General features: G+C 37.7%; 1 long non-coding RNA gene across 1 annotated transcript in view; it reads left to right on the top strand.

Annotated features, from left to right (window-relative positions):
• Window positions 1-21,492, top strand: part of LOC122241962 — a 43,454-nt gene extending 21,962 nt beyond the window's left edge. The window contains exon 3 of the long non-coding RNA XR_006222066.1: window positions 21,245-21,492. This is a non-coding gene — a long non-coding RNA (uncharacterized LOC122241962). The remainder of the gene's footprint in view (window positions 1-21,244) is intronic.
• The last annotated feature ends 2,760 nt before the right edge of the window (window positions 21,493-24,252 follow it).

Below are 24,252 nucleotides of genomic sequence, written 5' to 3' on the forward strand. Positions count from 1 at the left end.
CACATAGAAAGATGGATTAACACATGTGCTTCAGACTGATCTGCTCTCATGACGCATGGGTAGCAACTCTGGTTCTACCCTTGAACCAGAGGCACATGCGTGCCTCTGAAAAGGCTATTTTCATTTATATCTGTTGGGAACTAATCTGGTTCCTAACTACTGAAACTCAAGGGTGCAGTTTAAAGTTCCTTCTGGAAAAAAATAAATAAAATAAAAACTTCACTTCTGAGCCTTTAGTAAAGTGGTTTTAGGGCAGTAAAAAGCCATTATACTTTGGCAAACACAACCACATCAAACCATAACATTTGTACTGACTGGTGAAAACATTCCAGTAGTTTCAACAGCATATCAGAATTGTGAAGAGAAAAACTGAGAAAAAAAAATGTTTGATCTGCTTACCTGAATTCAGAAATTGCTGAAATTCAGAAATTTGTAACCATATTAGGAGAAAACCAACAGAATAAACAAAGTTTTCTCATAGACCAAAAGAATCTATGATGGGGTGCCTAGTGGCTCAGTCCCCATCGGGCTTGCCAGGACAGTGCAGGGCCTGCTTGGAATTCTCTCTCTCCCTCTCTCTTTGCCCTTCCCCCACTGGCTGTGTCTCTGTCTCTCCCTCAAAATAAATAAACTTAAAAAAAAAACTCTTTTAGGGGCACCTGGGTGGCCCAGTTGTTAAGCGTCTACTCTTGGTTTCAGCTCAGGTCATGATCTCAACAGTTCCTTGGTGTTTGAGTTCATGAGTTTGAGCCCCACATCAGGCTCTGTGCTGACAGTGCAGAGCCTGCTTGGGATTCTCTCTCTCCCTTTCTCTCTGCCCCTCTCCTGCTTGCTCTCTCTCTCTCTCTCTCTCTCTCTCAAAATAAGCAAACTTAAAATAATATTTAAAAAATTTTTAACAAAAAGTCTTTTAAAAGAATCTATGATTAACTCTGATGTTTAATTTAATATGCATTGTGATACTTACTGAGGCCCTTCTGTATAACTAACATTCAGAAAAAGAGATGGTATTTGAAATGGGGAAAAAAAACAGCCTAATCTTTTTACTGGTGTATGAAACTACAAACCCAGGTATAAATCTTTTTTATGCTGTCGAGCCCAGAAAGAGAGAATTATATAATGGAATATGCAAGAGCAAGGCTAGAGGTCCTTATGCAGATGTAAGCTGATTAAAATTAGCACTTCATGAAATTGCTTTTTTTTTTATAGACGAAAAGTGACACTAAGTGGGACACAGCTATAAAAGTAAAAATCCTCATTTTTCAATCTATGCTGAAGGTCCTTTCGAAGCACGACCTTATTTGGGGCTTCAACCTAAGATTATAATATGCAAAGGACTTTAAAAAATTTTTTTTTCCTTCTGCTTGTTTGGTTTTTACGAAAAACTGCCAAGATGATCCGAGGGCAGAGTAACTAGTGTGACAGAAAGAGAATTGAAACCGTAAGTTTAAGACTTTCAAAAGTGGCACAGCTTTGGAAAACGACTTAAGTTTTGGAGCCATGGACTTATCTTTCAGTTTGAGTCCTAAAATTGCTGAGAGGATTAGGGGAGAGCACACGTACAGACCACCTTTCGAAGCGTCTGGCATCCAGCAGCAGTTACTTATGATTAGTGTCCATGAGTCGCCTTTCATTCAGGGGCAGCCCTGTTAATCCATGCAGCCAACTTCGGTTGCACACCTATGAGGCCCTAGGTGCTACCCAGGTGCCTGCAAGGAGTTTCTAATGTGTAAGTATGAAAATAACTTGAGTCCATTTGATTTGAAAAGAGAGAGAAGAGGTTAAGGTCCAGCAGGAATTTTAATTGAAATTGAAATTCCCCTCGGATTGCTGATTCAGATCCATTACTACCGTAACACTGCAGAGGCTGTGACCCGGTGCTTCAGAAAAATCACGCTGAAAGATGTAAAGGGTCTGTCTTAACACTACTTTGTTCCATTAGTATTTCTAAGATAACATACTCTTCTGAGATACCTTCTTCACATTATCAAGCTAATTGGTGCACTACCCTACCAACTTTGCCAATTACTCCCAAGGATCCTCTGTCATGTGCTTGGGTTGCTTCTGTTGAAGCCCTCTCTGTTCTGCTGACTCACCATCATCAGAAGTACATGCTGCCTATCACTGACATTTCTCAGAGACACACAAATTGGACTGAAGCACCAGCAATTAATATTTCCACTTTTCTCTGCATGGCATATACAATATCATAAGTGGTACTTTAAGTATAGAAATGAAATTAAATTCTGGGAAAAGATGGGGTTTTGTGGAGACCAAAATCATGACAGGTGCACCTTACTTCCAGACAGGCTTATAAAGGAGAGGAAAACACTAAGGCATAATGTGGCTTAAGGTATATTTTTTTAAATCACCGCCTTTTTTCCTCCCCAAAGAGCTTAGGGCAGGAGGTAGAATAATATCCATGCCATTATATCATTTTTAAAAAAAACTAAAAGAATAGGATGATGATTTTATCACTCAAATGTTTTTATTATATAAAATTAACCCAACATAATTTATGATTCAAAAATCACATTTTTAACGTGAGTTCCAAACCTACCAGCCATGATCAAGCTCCAATCTTACAAAACCTCTGTAGAACCACACAGTGGCTTTTATTTATGGTTATGGCATTATATGCAACCACACAGTGGTTATAAAAATGGTAGTAAATCCAAAGCTCTCAAATGGCATCCAAGTCCATACTGGGCTGGTAGGAGTTTCCCTCTCCACATTCACCTCTTCCAATTTCCAGAACTTGGCAGCGGTCTGGAATACAACGACTCCTTCCCCACCTCACCCCCACACCACGGCACCCTCCCTCCTCACCTCCTCCAGCTCTTCATTGGTATATGAAGCTACAAGCCCAGGTATAAATCTTTTAGTGCTGTTGAACCCAGAAAGGGAGAATTATATAATGGAATTATATAATGGATTATATAATGGAATGTGCAAGAACAGGGCTGTCACTTCCATGAACGTTTTCTTGGTTGCCTTTCCTAAAAGTCCTAACACTCCCCACTTTCCCTTCCTATGTGATTTTTCCCCTTAGCACTTGCCATCATTTAACGTATTATAACATATCACCAACAGCCCTTTTATCCACCAAATATGTAAACATACCTTTCTTATGAATCTCCCTCCCTCTACTAGAATGTAAGGACCACATGTGAATTTGTATGCTTTGTTCATTACTATAGTCCCAGGGTCTAGTGCAGTGCCTGGTCCCTAATAAATACTACATATCTTTTTGTTGAATGAATGAAAGGGACCTTCTGCCCTCCTGAATTTGGAAGTCCACATTTCCTTGCCAGTTCCCTGGGGCCACCTACAAAAGAATTTTGTATTAAGAAAATTAACAAAAACTCAAAAATAAGGGAAAAGGATGGCTCCTTGTCCTGATTCAATCTCATATTGAATCCTTGTCTGATCGATCCATGAAGAGATCGTTTAAATTCTCCAGGGGAATGTATCTTTATTTATCATATCATTTACTATTGATTAGAGTCCAGACTCTAGGAAGTTACACGGTAACTATCAGACTTTTGTCTGATAGAGATTAAATAATTTCTCTGCAGAAGCAAAAATAACCCCAAATGATATAATTTTACTGCACTATCAGACGTAAACCAGTTTTGTATCTAACCTAGCAATCTTCTTTTCTTTCTTGCCTTTAAATGCTCTGTCCTTCAAATGTTCTCTGAACCAGCTCTGCCACTCTGCTGACTCTCTCATCAATGAGTTAAATAACTCTTTATCATGTGCTTATTCTGTATTTGTAGAATAGTCACATTTTAACATTTTAAAGATATTAGTTTAGCAGCTATGGGAGCCATACCACCAAGATGCCCCAATAAATGATGGAGACCAAGTAAGAAAGAGAAAATCTGGCTTGTTAGTATTTTTGTTTGTGTGTCAGATTATTTGTGAGCTCAAATCAATTTTTAAAATATGCCCACTTTAAAGGGGAGCAACTCTGAGATCTGGACCACTCACTTTTTGTGATTCTGAATTTACTTGGCTGATGTCAACTGGAACTAAAATGTCGAACTATTTGTCAAGTGTTTGTAGTTGAGAAGACCCTATTCCTCTTGTTGTGAGTTTGAAATATTTTACTATACCCGCATGTATTAATAAAATAAATTATAAAGCCTTGTAAAGGAGCTCTGTTCTGGTTGTTATAGATAATAATAAGCCCTTACTATCTCCAGAATCCCTAGAAAATGAACTAAACTTCCAATAGTTCAACTGTGCTATCACGCATTCCCCAAGTTCATGAACCAACCACTAGCAAACTCAGAAACTGCTAGCTCAGAACATTTTTATATAAAAACCCAAGTTCCTGTAACCAAAATGAATCCTGGGTTTAAAAGCAGCTTATGTCAGGGTGCCTGGGGGGCTTAGTCAGTTAAGACTCCAACCCTTGATTTCAGCTCAGGTCATGATGTCACAGTCATGAGATCGAGCCCCGCTTTGGGATCTGTGCTGGGTGTGGAGCCTGCTTAAGATTCCCTGTCTCCCTCTCTCTTTGCCCTCCCCTTCTTGGATGTTCTCTGTCAAATAAAATCAAGTAAAACAGCTATATATCTTCTCTTTAATTTTCTCTATGTAGAATATACTACAAGAAAACATGTCACAATAGATTTGTATTCGTTCTCATGAGTAGACTATTTAATATGAATTCCCCAAAAATCTTATACTGGTTTACTGATCAGACAGCCAACATATTTTCACATAAAGTTTGGGGTTGTGAAAACTATAACATAATACATTCAATTAAACGGCTATAATTCTGATACATTTACATCAACAGTGATTGTGTTTTATAGGGCATCAGCTTACACATAACTTTCAAGACCTTTAGTTAACATTAAGAACTTTAACTTCAGATAGTTAATGAATAATCTTTGGATATCTGGATAATTTCTAACAGGACGGAATACTGTAAGATTGGCCAGTGAACATAGTTATATGCATGTGCATATGTAGCTACATATATATATATATATTACAAATATATATATAATACAAATATAATACCTACACACATACACAGCTTTGCTTCTTATAATACATTGCAGTGTGGCTATACCTTGAGCTCATATTAAGCAGGGTTTCTCAACAGAGGTCCTATTGGCACTTTGGACCCCATAATTTTTTGCTGTAGAAAGCTGTCTATGCATTGAAGAGTATCTACATCCCTAACCTCTACCCACTAGATGCCATTAGCACTGCCCACTGTCCTCCAAATCATAATAATCAAAAATGTCTCCAAACATTGACAAATGTTTCTAGAGGAAAAACTGAGAACTACTTCATTAATGAAGGTATTCCTTTTTGCCATTTTAACAATGTGGTAAAATGATCCCTGTGACTACTGAGAGTCAGGTTAAATTTACTCTACTTACTTTCTAAAATGCTCAGATTTGACAGATCTGCTCCCCCATCCTCCCACCCTGTTCTCTCTGTACAGAAGTTAGTCATTCAGTTAGGAGTTAAAATTAATATGGGTTATTAAGAATGATAGGAACAAGAGTGGCAGAGAAATAACACTGTGTTTAAAAGGTAATGGAGAGTATGAGGGAAAAAGGATTTTGTCTTAAAATTAAGCCTGCTGTTCCAGAATATGAATGACGATAGTGAAGGTTCAAACTTGAATGGATATATAACATGGTAGAAGGAATGCAGAAAATGATTTTCTTGCCTTGGTTTATAGTGAATACAAATAGTGAACCTAAAAGCAATGACATGTTCAAAATTTGGCAAAGTTGGCACAGTTTTGATAAAATAATTCATATTTAGAAAAAAGAAAGAATTCTGTTAATCCTTCATGCCAAAAATATTCAAGGACATGACACAAAATTAGAATTTGGTCTTCTTGCCGTTAAAATTGGTCTTTCCATTAAAATTGGAGCATTTGGTCTGTTCTTAACATGGAGCAGGAAAGGCTCTTGTTTATCGTCTATTTAATCTGTTCAGATACCAGAGATTCCATATCTCATTAGAATGATTTTTGTGCTTTGGCTGATTTAGTCATGTCCTTGATTATTTTTTTAAATCCCCACTGAAAGAGCTAAAGTCGTGATAACTTCCTTTGCACTTAACTCAATATACTCCATTGTCACTTTGATTAATAAGTACTCTAGCTAAAACTATCCATGTACTCAGGCATCTGATTCTCTCTTAATAAATGACCAGGCTTCCCCTCTTTTCATTTTTGTTTTTTCAATATTAGATTCTAAAACTAAATTAAAAAAAATTCAAGGTGTCTTTTTAAATTTTTTTAATAAATTTTTTGAAGTTTATTTATTATTGAGAGAGAGAGCACAAGCTGGGGAGAGGCAGAGAGAGAGTGAGACACAGAATCTGAAGGAGACTCCAGGCTCTGAGCTCTTAGCACAGAGCTGGACGCAGGGCTCGAAACCACAGACCGTGAGATCATGACCTGAGCTGAAGTCAGAGAGCCAACCGACTGAGCCACCCAAGCACCTCAAGGTGTCTTTTTTAAAACTGAAGTATAATTGGCACACAATATTGTATTAGGTTCAGGTGTAAAACATGATGATTTGATATTTGTATACATTGCAAAATGGTCACAATAAGTCTAAGTTACCATCTGTCACCTTATAAATTTAATACAATGTTATTGACTATATTCTCCATACTGTACATTACACCCTCATGACTTATTTATTTTATAACTGGGAGTTGTGGTAGACTCCATATAATTGGAAGTTCGTTCTACTTAATCCCCTTCACCCCTGCACTCCTCCCTAACTAATCACCTTCTTTGGCAACCAGCAGTCCATCTGTATTTATGAGCCTTGGTTTTGTTTTGTTTGTTGTTTTGTTTTTTAGATTTGACATGTAAGTGAGATCATATATTTCATTTAGCATAATACCTTCAAGTTCCATATATATATCATATCATATATATCATATATATATCATATCATATATATCATATATATATCATATATATATCATATGTAATATGTTATATATATATGTGTATATATATATATATATATATATATATATATATATATATATATATATACACACACACATGTATACACACACACGCACATCTTTATTCATTCTTCCATCAATGAACTCTTAGGTTATTTCCAAATCTTGGCTATTATATATAAAGCTGCAAGGAACATAACAATGCATATATCTGTTCAAATTGGTTTTTTTGTTTTTTTTTTTTTCATTTTCTTCAAGTAGATACCAAGTAATGGAATTGCTGGATCATATGGTAGCTCCGTTTTTAGTTTTTGAGTAACCTCCGTCCTGTTTTCTGTCGTGGCTACAACAGTTTACAGTCCACCAGTGCATGAGGATTTCTTTTCTCCACATCCTCACCAACACTTGTTATTTCTTGTCTTTTTGATAATAGCCATTCTGACAGATACAAGGTGACATCTCACTGTGGTTTCGATTTGCATTTCCCTCGTGATGAGTGATGTTGAGCATTGTTTCATGTGTCTGTTGGCCATCTGTTTGTCTTCTTTGGAAAAAAAATGTCTCTTCAAATCTTTTGCTCAGTTTTTAATCAGATTGTTTAGGGTTTTATTTTTCATTACTGAGCTGTATTAGTTATTTATATATTTTGAATATTAATCACTTGTAAGATATATGATTTGCAAATATCTTCTGTTCGGTAGGTTTCTTTTTGTTCATGGTTTTCTTCACTGTGTAAAAGCTTTTTAATTTGATTTAGTTCCATTTGCTTCCCTGGGCAGCAGAGGAGCGCTGTAACCGCCCGCGCTTTCCAGTCTCAGTAAATGCTGCGGCCCCTGGCCCCTGCCCACCCCAGTAAGGTGGTGGGAAGATGCTGCCTCTGAGCACATCCCCTACAAGCTAGCAGGCTATGTAGAGAGTGCAGCGATAGCATCAGTCAGTGCCTCTGTCTCTGGGGAATGTCTCAACTGTCCTCTGCCCCTCCAGCCAATGCTCCAAATCAGCAAATGAGTCACTTTCACATATAATTTAGGTGCTTTTCGAATTGCTGGATTCTTTGCTGGGTTTCAGGGTGAGTGGGACTGCACATGATCCCTCCAAAAGGCGAACCTCAGTTTCCTATAGCACTTTGGGATTTCACCCTTGAACATTGGCTCTGTTGGTTTTCCAAGCCAGACATTGTGGGGATTTATCTGGGCACCAACCCCTTGGTCCTTCAGGAAGAGAACCTGTCTGGTGAGATTCCTACCTATTGTGTTGATGTGTTAGGGATATTTTGTTTTGGTTTGTTTTTTGTTTTTTTCTTTTGTTTTGTGAGACCATGTGTCACCTCTCTACCCTTCTCAATGTGGTCCTTTTATCCTGTGTTGTAGAGAACAGTGCATCTAGTTTTCAATCTTTTTCAGAGGGAAATTACCCTCTGGAATTACCATAGATAGCTATAGATTTGGTGTGTACATGGGAGGAGGTGGGTTCAGGATCTTCTTAAACCACCATCTTGAACACCACCTCTCAATGTGTCTTTTGTACGTAAACTACTTTTAAGATTTTCCAAAAGACTCCTGAGAAATCACAAAGATTTGGGTTGTTGTTTTTTTTTTTTAACTTCTGTTTTAATGTCCTGTTGCCACTGTACCAAATTACAACTTAGTGGCTTAAAACAACACAAATGCATTCCCATATAGTTCTTGAGATCAGAAGTCCAAAATGAGTTTCAGTGGGTTAAAATCAAGATGCTGCTTGGGATGTTTCCTTCTGGAGGCTTTGAAAGGAGAATCCATTTTCTTGTCTTTTTCAGCTTCTAAATTCCTATATTTCCATATTCCTATATTCCTTGACATGTGGCCCCTTCTTCCATCTGCAAAGTGTATCACTCCAATCTCTGCTTCCATCATCCCATTACGTTCTCTTTTATCTTACAACCCTAATGATCATATTGGGCAGACTTAGAAAATGTGGAATGATCTCCATTCTCAAGATCCTTAATTTAATTATATCTATGAAGTTCTAGGGATTAGGACATGAAGATCTTAGGTGGACCTGTTATTCAGCCTACCACACCTTATTTAAAAAGGAGTATGAGAAGGGGTGCCTTGCTGACTCAGTTGGTGGAGCATGTGACTCTTGATCTCAGGGTTGTGAATTCGAGCCCTGTTTTGGGTATAGAGATTACTTAGGAGGGGCAGAGAAAGAGGGAGAGAGAGAATCCCAACCAGGCTTCGTGCTGTCAGTGCGGAGCTTGATGTGGGTTCGATCCCAGGAACCATGATATCATAACCTGAGCCAAAATCAAGAGTCTGACACTTCACTGAATGAGCCACCCGGCATCCCTGGAATTATGCTTAATGCTCTATTTTCTGATACATACATAAGGAAGCCCCTTTCCTTTAAAAAAAAAGCAATAATTCTCAAATTATGATTTTGTAAACTGAAATTTAACTGAAACCAAAATTTAAGATTCTTTAAGTAGTATCAGGTTCTCACAATTCTAGATTTTATAATTCTGGTCTTCAGAATTCAGGAACAGATAATTTAACTGAGTCTCCTTTTCAGAAACAATGTAGTTACTTGCATAAAGTCAATACAAATTTATCCTTCTTTGCACAAAGAAATCATTTAACAAATTTTCATAATCAGGCCATACCTACAGTGTCATATTTGAGAATAAAACACATTTAATAAGCTTCGACAAGGCCATTATTAAGGAACAAGGGTTGTATTTCATGTGAGGAACCAGTGCCCACAGTCTTTCTTAGGAAATGGTCTGGTACCTGCCCTGTGGTTTTCAGGTTCCTAGACTTAACAGCAGTGGAGAAGGTCAGGAACCTTAGCAGATTGTGGGGACTTTAAGACAAGAATTTAGCCTAATTTATAGATACTGCAGGTAAAAACTGTAGAATTTAATTTCTTAGGTATGGTTTTTTAGAATCAGAGCACAAGAACCAGTGAGACTTTTTACTAAATCTTTGGAATAATTGAAACTATTGAAAATACCACCTGAGACTCCTTATGAAACTTCTGGATTGAAATTAAGTCTCTGGTCTTCTCATTGTTCAACATCTGCAAGTCTAGATTTGCTAATGATATTCAGAGGCTCCTATCTTTAAGATTTCTTACTAAACCTATGTAAATTAATCAGGCCAAAACACAAAGTGATAGCCTCCTTTTTGTGATCAAAAACAATCCTTAAGAGACTATGTTTGATAACTTGAAAACTTATCTGCCCTGTATTAAAGGATAGTTTGTTCTGTTTTTTTAAGGTAAAATCATAAGTCTCATACAAATATGAAATGGACACATATCAAAGATTTAATTTAATATATTTATTAATGAGAGACCAGCAACAAATTCCAATAGTGTCAAAGAAAAATTCAAAGAACAACATGTATGTAGACAAGAAGGATGCCAAAGTAAAGTTAAAAATAAATGCAAATGGGCTTCTTTTGGTGAAGGGGTTGGTGAGGGGAAATCAATTGTCTCTTTACTAGACAGAATTCATTTGCATGTTTTTAGATAGAGTCATTTGCATTGCTAGTTATCACAACAAACCAAGTTGTACATAGTTCAAAATCAATGAAAGAGATAATCCTGAAAGGTACACTACAAAGGATACTTAATCATCATTTATTTATATATTTAGCCCATTTCTATGTCTTCCAGATTTTTTTTCCTAACACTATGACATCCCATTTTCCCTCTTTTTGTAGAAAGCTCCTAAGCTCGCTTATGAAGTGTGGATTCCTCCTCCCTTTCCCCTGAAAAGACTTCCTTAACCACATTAGTAGTAAGAAATCCCAATAGAGTACTTCCTTCCCACTAATTTCTTCACGGCTGAGCTTGGTTTCCCCAGGGATGGCCTCTGCGGTCTCACATACTCTTCCTAGGAGGCTCCAGTTTCCTGGCTCCTCAGGGACCCTGAGCCTCAAAAGAAAATATTGACATGAAGTAATAAACCCCTTAAAGGCAGCTCATGTCTCCACTGGTGAAGAAGAATGAAACTCAGTGTTACTTTAAAAATTCAGCCCCATCTGAGAGGCTGTCCAATTAGACAAGCACCCTAAGGGTTGGGCCCCTCAAAAGTGTCTGGTGTGCAGGTTGGGGAGAGAGGGAGACCCTGATGCTCAGGGGCCTTGCCTTTTCTCTAATTTTTCCCTATAAGGAGCACCCTAACACCCCCACCTCCATCATGTCTCTGCCCTATGGCACTTCCTTTTGTAAACCATTTTAAACCTCTGTAAACCATTTTAAAAGCTACCTCCTATTTAAGTGTTGTTAGGCTCCAAAGGCAGGGTTTGAAGTCCGCTGAAGTCATCTTAGATTCCTTAAAGGCGTCACAGAGACATATGCAAATATATGCAAATGAGGTACACAATGGATTAATTAAAGTAAAATCTAGTAGCCTTAAATAGACACCAAATAATAGTCCTAGGAGAGGCAATTAAATCTATTGTTTACAACCACTCCCTTTGTTAGCTGCTTTTTTTTTTTTCCCCAAATGAAGAGGCAAATCATTTTCTTTTCTACTCTGATAGAAAGGCAAAAAACACTGCATTTATTATCTGCATCATTGTTGTCTGGAGAAATACAGCCAAACAACGTCTGTTAACAAGAGGAAAAAATAATTCAGAAATGGGACCAAGCTAGGAAGGCTTTTAAGCCTGACTACTGCTCACCCCTTCAGCCTCATTTCCTCCCCCAACTCCCTACCCCACCACCACCGCTTAGCCCCTTCCAAACTGAGCTTCCAGCAGTCCCAGCCTCCTTCCCAAAGCTCCCAGTCACCCCCAGGGCTTACAGGCCATTCCTTCTAAACAAAATGCCTGCCTTCAGGAGCACTCCACCCAGTCAGGGAAAGAGGCAAACAGCAGGTAATTATATAGTCCACATGCTGAGTGCAGTGATGGAAATGTGAACCGAGTAAGATGGGAACACAGAATGGGAGCACCTATAGGAGGCAGGCGGGGTTGTCAGAGAAGAGTCTAAAAGATTTCACTTGAGCTAAGGACTGAAGGAAGTATAGGAAGCAAGTGCTGCTAGAAAGGACACCTAAAATATAAGATTTTATAATCTGTATTTGGAAGACCTACAGGGAGTTACAGGGAAGTGAAGGACTGGGTTGGCCATTGTTACAAGATAAACTGAGGCATGTTAAAATTTTAAGAGTTTATCTGAGCACAAATCAATTCCAATTGGGCAGCAACAAACCAGAAGTGGTAAGGAGTGTTTCACCCGTGGGGTTCAGGAGAGACTTTTATAGAGAAAAGACAGAAGAAAAGTAAGGAAATTACTGATCAGTTATTGCATAAAGCCTAGCTGGCTGTTTGTGACTGGTTGTCTTAGGTTTTGACTGCATAACCTTGAGGCATTTACAGGCTTAAACTTTTGTGTGCTTACATAGGCCACATTGGCTTTAGAGCCTCGTAAGTATAAGGGCCCCCTTGTTCAACTTAACACCATGCTAAAGAGTTTGCACTTAACTCTACCCAAAGGGGAAAAGGGAGCCATTGAAGAGCTTTCATTGGGTGACAGGATAAACTTCTCTTCTAGGGTTGAGACCACCTGTCTGCATCTTCACAGGAGAAAGAGCAAAGACTCAAGGCAGAAATAAAGGCTGTTACAGAAATACCTGTGAGAGACTATGGTGGCTTTAATTAAGGCAGTTGTGGTCAAGAGAGGGGGGCACATTTTAAAGATGGAGAGAATGAACTGGACTAAGAATTAATTAGAATATAAACAGTGATATGATGAGAAAGAAAAAACAGTTAATTCCCAGTTTTTGTGCTTGGCAACTCTGTAGATACTGGTGTTCTGTACTGAGGTATGGGTAGAGGATGGGAAGATATTGACAGTATAGTAAATGTATTGAGAAATAAGGACTTGATGCCCAGAAAGCAGATGGACATTTAGGTCTGGCACATGGATGGTCATGTGGAGTATGCGTTTAGTGATAGGCACAAACACACCACAAGAGTTTAGTCACCAGCACAGGAAAAAAAATAATGATGGCCAAAGTAGGGCTGAAGGATTTAGAAGTAACATATTCTAGATGTATTCAGGAAGTAAATTGCTTTTTCCCCTTCATTCTCCAACCATTCCAACATTATTCACTAACCCAAGACTATGTTAGTTGCTTTTATGAAATGGGTAATCGCAAGTCTGAAAATTTTGGATGGTGAAGACTTTGGCCTCTGCTAATATCTTTTTGCATTCTGATATTTAGAACCTTTTTAGAGTTCATGCAAGAAACAGAGCAAAACCTTCTCATTTTATAGGCACAATTGAGTATTTGACCCAAATTGCGTAGCTAATTGGCCTCCAAACTAGAATTAGAAGTCCTTCTAATACTGCACCTTTTCACTACCTTCTGCTACCACTGACCTCTCAACTTCATGTTTACTTGTATTTAAAACAGCCTTCTAGAAATCTACAGAACATCAAGAAACCACACTTTGAGCAATCCATCCTTATCCCCAAGGGTACATTAGAGCTCAAATCATGAAATTAATAGTTATTTGCTTACCCAGGATCAATATATTCCCTGGCTAAGATGAGTGATTGATTTTGGAGATGACATAAAAGAGATCTGGAGTGAGTGCTGCTGACAGATTAGAAAGTGAGGCTGGGGAGGGTGAGACCCACAGTAGAACAGGTGAAAGAGGACTGCTTCAACCAGGCCAGTCCTTAAACTTGCAACACGGTTTGCTCCAGGGAAGAGTGGAGACATGGAATGAATAACTGAGCCCTTGTAATTAAGAACCTTGAGTTTGGAAATTTTCAGGAAACCTGATTTCCTAATCTGAGTCCCCACATTCTAGGTGTCCTCTGATTTTGGATCAACATCTTCATCAAACAATTAAACAAAAATTTTTTTAATGTTTATTTTTGAGAGAGAGAGAACACGAGCAGGGGAAGGGCAGAGAGAGAGACACAAACATACACACAGAATCCAAAGCAGGCTTCAGGCTCTTAGCTGTCAGCACAGAGCCTGATGCAGGGCTCGAACACATGAACAGTGAGATCATGGCATGAGCTTCAGCTGGACACAACCAACTGAGCCACCCAGGTGCCCCTCATCAAACAATTTTTAATTGATTAACCTTATGTGTATGTCCCAAGTTGGAAGTAGACATCCACTGAAGAATCCGATGTTCCAAAGGAAAATCCATAATCAAAAGGGCAAAATGGCCCTAGTTTAGGGTTAAAACAACACAATGTATATAGGTTATCAAAATCCCTAAAACAGTTCAGATTTATTCAAATTATTATTTTATCATGAAATGAGAAAATGAAAGAGCCATGCTAATACAATCAATCTAAATTGAGATGCTGTATTCTTTATGAGCCACTTCTCCTTTCAAACTATGTCAAGAACAAGTGTTCACTAAGTGCATTTCTTTTAGAAGTTGTCTTAATGTGGAAGTAAAATACTGTATACACTCACTATTTCCATGGTAACTATTTTCTTACTAAATGGAAATAGCATAATCAACATTTAAAACCTTCTATTTTCTGAAATGTTCCTGTTGTGTGAATGTGTTTTATGTGTAAGTTACATCCAGTGTCTTCATTTTTTATTTTCTTCTGTTAATTCTGTTTATTTTCTTCTGTTAGGGCACCTGGGTGGCTCACGTTACCAGGTGGCTCTGTTAAGCATCTGACTTGATTTTGGCTCAGGTCATGATCTCAAGTTTCATGAGATCGAGCCCCATGTTGGCCTCCATACTGATGGCATGGAGCCTCTCAGCCTCTCTCCATCTCTCTGTGACCTTTTCCCACTCATGCTCTCTCTTTCTCTTGCAAAATAAATTAACTTTTAAAAAAAAAAAGTAATTTTGTTAAATTTCGTGACTATGTATAGGAAAAATAATGTACTGTATCTGTTTATAAGATATAATCCTTTAATATTTGAATATTTTGATATAAAAAGTGGCCAACTTCTTTTCTCAAAGTGTTGAGAATACAGAACTTTGAAAAAGGTAATTCAGTGAGTATATGTCCTAGATGTGTTTGGTAAACACTATAAGAAATGCTTTGTCTGTGTTGAAGAATAATTTTTAGAAACAGATGAAATAGTATCTCTCATATAGATATGAAAATTAATACATTAAAAAATTTTTATTTTACTCATTATAAAACAAACAGGTCAGGGGCACCTGGGTGGCTCAGTCGGTTAAGCGACTGACTTCAGCTGAGGTCATGATCTCGCTGTCTGTGAGTTCAGGCCCCGAGTTGGGCTCTGTGCTGACAGCTCAGAGCCTGGAGCGTGTTTCAGAGTCTGTGTCTCCCTGTCTTTGACTCTCCCCCATTCATGCTCTGTCTCTGTCTCAAAAAAAAATAAACGTTAAAAAAAATTAAAAATAAAAGAAACAGGTCATAAAGGGTCTCTCTGTAACCAAACTTTGATCAAGTTCCCCTGAGCCCTATTCTCAGCCAGGCCTCAGACTCCGCCCTCATCCTTCCTGCCCCAGTATCTTCTAGTTCCCAGTGTTGCCCTGGGGCTAATTGTTCCTTCTAGGTTTTTTTTGTCTTTTGCAGTCAGTTAGGCATCACCTTTCTCTGCTCTGCAAAGTTGGTTATCACCTGTCCATCTCTTTCTGACTTTCAAAATTTGATTCACACCTCCAACCAGCAGTCCACTTTCATGTTCTTTTTGTCCCTATGGTTCATTCCCGTGGTTCATTCCTTTATTGTCATTCAGTGGGGCTTTGAGAAGAAACAGATATAAATAAATGTTTGCATTCAATTCACCATGTTTAAATAGCTTGTTGATTGGTCAGTACTCTCTCTATTTTTTTAATGTTTTTAACTTTATTTTGAGAGAGAGAGAGAAAGTGCATGTGTGATTCGCCAGTGGTGGGGAGAGGCAGAGGGAGGAAAGAATCCAAGCAACTTCCACTGCTGTCAGGGCAAAGCCCCATGGAGGCTTGAACTCATGAAGCCTTGAGATCATGACCTGAGCAGAAATCAGTAGTCAGACGCTTAATCCACTCAGCCACCAGGTGCCCCAGTACTCTACATTTTACCGCCTCAATCTTTTTTCTGTCCCACATTTTGCAAATTTACTCTCGATCTGATATTTACTAATATTGAATATAATGTTTTCTGAGGTACAGAGAGCTTGTTTTAATGTAGCAAGACCCACGAATCTTCTTCACAGTAATACTTTAAAAAGCCCTTTCCACATCAAAGTCAGGTAAGTATTTACCTAGAGTGATTTCTAGTTCACTTAAAAGTTGATTGGTTTGTTTTTAACTTAACTAGTGCTTGGTTTCCGGTGAGTTATTTCAGAATGGTTATTTGTGTTTTGTTTTGTTTTGAACTTGCAATGTACTACAGTCTTAAGTTGCTAGACACTACACTTTTATACTTAAAAATCACTTGCAATACAAATAACACCACCCCCCAAAATGGAACACTTTCCAGAACCTGTAGACTGAGGAAATTGTGAGGTTCACACCTCGTTCTAACCTGTACTCTCATTCCAAAGAAAATGCCAACCTATTGCTAAGTATAAAACTTACAATAAGCTTCTAATTTTTCTTGTGATGAATGCATTAATGTTTTTCTTTAACATCTAAAGTTGCCAACTGAAGAGACTTTACAGCCTCAAAGTCACTTTCAATTCAAAGAGAATTAAATGCCAGCCCTAAAATACTTGAAAGCTGTTATGAGTAGAATGGGCAGTTCCCAGTTGCCAGAAATAATTCTGTCCCCCGATTTTTTTCAGAAAGGGGCACTAAATGAATACATAGAGTATATGATTAAATTTTTGTTAGATAATAACACCCCCCCCCCAAATAGCTGAAAGAATGTAAACAAAAACTTTCTTTCTAGAATGTAAACAAAAACTTTCTCTACTCACAATATTTCTGACATCAAATGTGTGTTTTTCTCTCACATCAAGCAATTTCCCAGCTGGTCACACAGTGGGTATCCTACAACCCAATTCTGACACTAACTTCCTGGAGTTAAAACAGACCCCACAAGTTAAGGGCTTGGTCCCAAAATATTACCTTCTACTTTATTATTTTATTTTATTTTATTTTATTTTATTTTATTTTATTTTATTTTATTTTTAATTTTTTTAAACGTTTATTTTACTTTTGAGACAGAGACAGAGCATGAACGGGGGAGGGTCAGAGAGAGAGGGAGACAGAATCGGAAGCAGGCTCCAGGCTCTGAGCCATCAGCCCAGAGCCCGACGCGGGGCTCAAACTCACAGACCGTGAGATCATGACCTGGGCTGAAGTTGGACGCTTAACCGACTGAGCCACCCAGGCACCCCTTACCTTCTACTTTAGATGCCAGTCACAAGTCCAGATTGCCACCTGCACTGCTGATCAATGGGCTATAAATGGAAGATTTCTACAGCCCCCTCTTGGGTTCAATAATATGATATAACTGCTCACAGACCTCAGGGAAACATTTACTTATGTTACCTCTTTATTATAAAGCATACAGGGGTGCCAGGGTGGCTCAGTCGGTTAAGTGACTGACTCTTGGTTTCAGTTCAGGTCATGATCTCATGGTTCATGAGTTCGAGCCCCACACCGCGCTCTGCACTGATAGCTGCAGAGCCTACCGGGGATTCTCTGTCTCCCTGTCTCTATATCTTTCCCCCACTGTCTATTTCTGTCAAAAATAAATAACCATTAAAAAAAAAATAAAGCATACAGATGAACAGCTAGATAGAGACACCTAGGGAGAGGACCAGAAAGATTCTGAGTGTAAGAGTTTCTGTCCCATGCACTTTTGGGTGCATCACCTTCCTGGCACATATGGATACTTTCACCAACTTGGAAGCTCTACAGACCCTACTGTTTAAGGTTTTTATGGCGTCTTCATTACATATGCATGATTGATAAAGTAATTGGCCAGTGGTGATTATGTCGGTCTCTGTCCCCTCTCCCTCTCCTGGAGGTTGGTGAGTGGGGTTCAAAATTCCAACCCTCTAATTACATGGTTGGTTCCTGAAACCAGTCCTCATCCTCCAAAAATCACCCCATTAACCTAAACTCAGGTATAATTGCAAGGCTTGTACTATGAATAACAAAAAATTCTCCTCTTATCCTTATCTCTTAGAAAATTAGAAGGGTTGGGGGAGCTCTGTGCCAAGAATCAAGGACAAGACCAAATATGTATCTCATTATATTACAGTATCATGGGATGTGAAACATTTAGTTGAAACAACTGTAAAAGACACAATGAAAACATGTCAGAGACTACTTCAACTAAGGACACTTGACTACTTAATTACTCATGCATGAATGAAACAAACCCTTCAAATCTTTTCTAGAAGAAAAATCTTTTAATGATCTTATTGGGGACTAGTAAATCATTGGAGATAGGAGGAGAAGCATGCTTCACACCCATTTGAAACATCCCAGAGCTATGCATGCACTCTGAAAAGTTGATGGGCACTAAGATAAAGGGAGGAAAACACTAGAACAGTTTTCCCAAGACAACTAAGGTTTGGATGCTTATCAGGTAGTACCCCTACAATAGATTAAAAGAGTAACAGCGCAAGTTACCAAAAGTAAAGAGAAGACAACAATGCTATGATATTGCTTCCTCAAATCACCGGTTTATTCTTGAACTAAAACCTAACTATCAAGTGAAGTAACAGTGAGCAGGAAGACCAGAGGGATTGACATGCAAATAAGCACTCCAGGCAACCCACACTGAATTCTGCACCGGGGAGGAATGTTTGGGGTGTTCATTTACATGTTGGTTACCAGAAAGTATTTTCAGTTCACAGTCATTTTAAAGCTCTCCTTGTCAGAGCCTGGGAACAAACTCAAGTGTCTAAACAAAAGTGACCAGACAATGAGTTCCCTTCTGTAACTCAGAGGAAGACAATGTCTTCCATTGGGAACATAAATATTCTCCTTAGATGTTTATCATGCAAACAGAGCAGAGGCTACCCATTAGTGTGAATATCTCCTGTTGAAGGAAAGATCTCTGACCACAGAGATCTGAGAGAGACCACAAAGATTGACCTCTTTTCTGCCTTGATCTCTGAATTCTGATGTCCTGGAGGGCCCAGCTGAGCGTCTCTTCTCAGAAAGAGTAATATCTCACTCTTCCATTAATTACTGCATCTGCTTCCTATTTATAAAGGGTGCACTTTGAGAAAAGAAATGTTTCTTTCTTTAATCCACAGCAGTATTTATTGCTTCGGAGGAATTCCAGTCTTACCCTTTGGCAAGCTCGAAGCTCTCGATTTAAAGGGGCAAAACAAATGCATTTGCTCTCCTTCATATGAAAAGGCTGTTGTTAACAGGACTCTGTCTCTCAAGTGTAGCCATTTCAATTATTTTAAAACAAACAAAAAATAAGCAAGAAAGGATCATCTTAAAGTCTGGAATCCACCTGAGAAATTTCTTTCCCGCAGCGTCTTTGTAATCAGCCCAATTCAATCAATGTCCATGATCATTGTTCTTTAAGTGCCCACTAGGGGTGAGCTGCTCTAGTTGGGGTTCAGAGTACTCACTTCTAGACTCTGGCCTCCAACACTTAGCAGAAAAAAAATACAAGGCGGGTCCATACAATAATGTGCATTAAACACTTCCTAAACCTCATAAGTTGGATACAGCATTCTCCTTAAGGACAGAGCACCAGAAGAACAATAGGTGAATAAAGATGTAATCCAGGATGATGTGCTTATAAATAAAATAAAACAGGGGCAATGATAACATCTCTTTTCTTTGTACCAAGGGAATGCTTTATAATAATAGCCAGATTTTGGCAATGAATACAAATGAGCTAGAAGGGCCTTCAACTGTTGGTGTCTCTTCAGCATGTACCAGGCTAGTTCTTCAGAAATGTGTTCTTAAGAGTGAGATAATTATTTTAGATACACTGGTATAACGGACTTCATCAGTCTTATTGACAAAGTTCATTTCAATGTGCATCTATTACAAGCAATACTCAGAGGATTCTCTGGAGGTAAATTCTAGCCACTTTCACCAGTGACACTCAAAACATTTCTCGACTTCACAACCAAGGACTATGGAAAGAAAATACATAGATCACACAATGATAGTTTATGTATGACAAACTGCAAATAGCCACCTCCTTAAGGAATGTCTAGATATGTATCCGTTGCCTTTAATCCCACCTAACTCATTTCGGTATATTAGTTCCGCTCCACACAAGAGCAATGCAAACATTTTTTTAAGCCTGCACATCTTCTCCCACTCCTAGAAGCCAGTGTGCAAATATTTAACATTTATCTCATATTTCTTATCATCAAAGCACCTTCTATCATATGAGAGAAATACATTTTAGATTTACTCACTATATAAATGAAAACATAGAGACAAAGAAAAAAATAACTTAGACTATGCATAAGGTCTATGACATAGCTGATATCTGAATTCAGAATTTCTAAGATACCTTCTCATAAACATAGGTGTAGCACATAGAAGTCTTGGCGAATTAGAGTCATAGAATGAGTACTGCCTACTCAGTGGAAGTGTGTGTCTTATAAATGTCTTTTCAGTATCTTTTCCGAGAAGTCATTTGTTTCTATATTCTTCACCAAATGGCCTGAATAGAATAATTAATGGCATAATTACTTAAGATCTTTGAAACAGTTGAAGAGAATCTGATGAATGGATTAAAAATTCTATCCTTTTTATGAGTATCATTACTATAAATCTGGTTATATGTGGAGTTTTTTGAGCATTATTAATCATTCTTAAATGCTAAGACAGAAGATTTAGACTTTTCTTTTAAAGTTACCTCTTTGTGTTTAGCAGGCCACAAAAAACTACTGAAATATTCATTATATTTGTAATTACTTAGTAACCATCAACATACTGAGTTATTTCAAATCATAATTCTTGGAGACCAGTTGTTTTCCAAAAGAAAATCTTATCCTGAGATAATGATCATTTAATTTTAGTACGAAATCGGCTTCTTTCTTAAGGCGAAATCCAGTCTAAAGCCACTGTGATTTTGAACTCTAGAGAGAAATCAATCCCAATTGAAAACTGCCCTCTTCTGTACAATCTTATTTTGTAGGGAATACATCTTAAGTTTATAGGTTGATTGGAAAACAAGGTGTTTACACAAGACCTAGGACAGATACTAGAACCAAAATGAGGCAAAAAGATGGGGTTTACACTCATATATTAAATAATGATGGACTTTGGCTGTCTTTTTTCCTAATTCAAAAATTTAAATACATTTCACTTCAACATTGACCAAAATAACATAATCATTTTTCTCTCATTTTATTTTGGCTCCCTATCATTGCCAATATTTCTAGGTCTGACAAGAAACAAGACTTCAGAGACAAATTACAGAACAGCAGAAGAAATAAGATGGTTGTGAATCCCAGAGAAAGGATCAGAGTTGAATGGCATGAAGAGATGCAGTTGGGAGAGAAACAAAAGTGAACAAAACAAAGGGAAATGTCTTAATCAGAACATACCTAGAAATGTAATTATTAAATACAGAAAGGTGTCACGGGGTCTAGGGAACAATCTTAATGAATATTCACAGAGTGCAAACCAAGCTATTGTCAGATATAAAAACACAAGTCTGATTCTCTAATCTCTTCCAGGTTATAATAGTTAATATACTTATGAAAATGAATCAATCCTTCTTATATATTTGATATAAAACTCCTTAAATGTAAGACGAAATACAGTAGTCCTCCACTTACCCATGGTTTTGATTTCTATGGTTTCAGTTACCTTCAGTCTGGAAGTAAGTGAACCTCCTTCTGACTATCCTCAGAAGGTCAGTAGTAGCCTAACACATTGTCACAATGCCTACATCACTCACCTCACTTCCTCTCATTGAGTAGGTATTTTATCGCCTCACATCATCACAGGAAGAGGAAGGGTGAGGGCAGGACAATAAAAAGTCTTGAAAAGGAGAGAAAGACCACATTCATATAGCTTTTGTTACAGTATATTTTATAATTGTTGCATTTTATTATTAGTTATTGTTAATCTCTTACTATGTCTAATTTACAAATTAAACTTTATCATAGGTATATATGTATAATAAAATACATAGTATATATAGGGTTTGATACTATCTATGGTTTCAGGTATCTGAAGTCTGGGAATGTGTCCCCCACAGCTAAGGGGTGACAGCCATAGAACTCTGTATAAACAACAAAATTAGCAAACCCCGAGACTTTGGTCGCCTTTATTTAGCATGTTAAATATATATTTACCAAATCAAAAGTATCTTTACCTTCTTGTTTTACCCAGTATTCATTCAGAGGAAAAATTTGTTAAATATTCTCCAACCCAATAATTTCAATAGTTTCCAATGTGCCTTAAGCAATAATAATTAACTTGGGATTTGTATTTTAATGGAAAACCAGATTTGAAGGGAACTTTTTCTGGAACTTTTTTTCCAGATCTATGGCTTTGAGATTTCCTTGACATTTTACATATTTACCTGGTATGTACATAAATAAATTTACACATATTTTATGTATATATTCACATTATACGCATATATACAATACTACATATATTATGTGTGCATACATATAAAACAAAAGTTTTAAGAAACAGTATTCTTTGTATACATAATATTCTCTAGTATTTTTACTACATTTCCTATTCTATTTCCTCTTTTAAAATATGCTGATCACAACCTGCTAAATTGATTTCACAAGCCATTAATGAATTGCAATCTATAGTTCGAGAAACACTGCTCTCAGCCAATTAAACATTGTACTTTACTTCAGGTTTCTTCAATTAATCTGATACACTTACAGACAGACTGTTTCATTTATGAAGTGATTGCCAAGACCAATATATGACTTATATTGGTCTACCAACCCATAAATGTTCTTACTAGTAACCCATGCAGGCTTTCTCTATAAATTAGTATGGTTGGTGTCATTGTAAATCTTACAGGCATTTCCTTTATCTGCAGAAAGTATCTATTTTTGAATGGAGAAAAGAATCCCCACTGAAAACCAAACTAAATCACACAGTAAATCTAACAGAAAGTGATTAATGGGATTGGTTGTCAGCATAGTCCAGCTTCCTTCCCTCAAGAAGTGTGAACAGGACCTCAAATCCATCTTCATTAATACGTTACCACTTAGTGTGGTGTTCTAGAGATACATTTGATAGTTAATAATTAATCAGAAGAGTCTTTACTAATAGTGGCAGAAGGGAGAATGAATGGGTAGACTTGCCCTGTGTAGAGAGAGATTTCCAACAATGACACCAGAGCATAATACCTTAAAGATATAAGACAATGGCTTTTATGAAATCTGAATAGCATGATAGATTTGTAAAAGCACACTCTTCTTTGGAAAAACAAGTTTTACTCTCACTATATCAATAATGCTCACTATTCCACAGCACTTCCCCTCTGGCTCATATAATCCTAAACCTTCCCTGTCATAACACCCTGTGTTTATTCTTGAGAATGCTCCTTGTGACTGTAACTAGTTATTTGATCATTATTCATTTTATGTCTGCTATCCCATTTAGCCCGGCTAATTCACTATGGAATCCACAGTGGCTAGCCCAGTGCTACTACATCAATAGTACTCAATAAATACTTACTGAGTGAAGGAGGGACTGGAAGGATGAAAGCAAATGTTAGCAGGTTAATTTCCAGGTTTTTTTCTGCCTTCAAATAGAGGTAGAGACTCACACCGCCACTCGCATACTTACTGTATGTGTACTGGAAAGCATGTTCTTTTTCCTCCTATTCACCCAAGCCAAGAACTTTTCCATCATGTTCAATTTTCCCCCATTGTATTTCATTCAGTTAATGTTTATTGAGCTCCTGCTGCAGACCAGCAACGACAGTCTCTCTCTAATCCATCCATTTCACTCAGTTCCTTGTGCCACTGCCTCACCATTTCTTCCTTAGATCATGACAATAGCCTCTTACATTTTCCCTGCATCCTACTTCCAGAAGTGCCCTCCATCTACTCTACATATGGCTGCCCAAGTAATCTTCCTGAAACAGGAGATATAATCCTGCCCCAAATCCTCAGAGCCCAACTCCTAAATGTGACATACAAGGCTCTCTTTTTCTCGTAGGTTGACCTCCCTGACATAAATTCTATATTCCATATAACAAATAACAAAACTCTTACACTTGCTGAATGTCCTGTGCTGTCTCATCACTCCATGACTTTAAACATTCTCTTCCTTCTTCTGGGAATATCCTTCCCACTTTCTTTACCTGAGATATTTCCATTCATTCTTAAGGATACACTACAAATGATGCCCTTTCCATGAAACTTTCCTGGTCCAATTACCCTTCTTGAATGATTACCCT

Source organism: Panthera tigris, chromosome A1 (genome assembly GCF_018350195.1).
Source record: "Panthera tigris isolate Pti1 chromosome A1, P.tigris_Pti1_mat1.1, whole genome shotgun sequence".
NCBI classification, from domain to species: domain Eukaryota; kingdom Metazoa; phylum Chordata; class Mammalia; order Carnivora; family Felidae; genus Panthera; species Panthera tigris.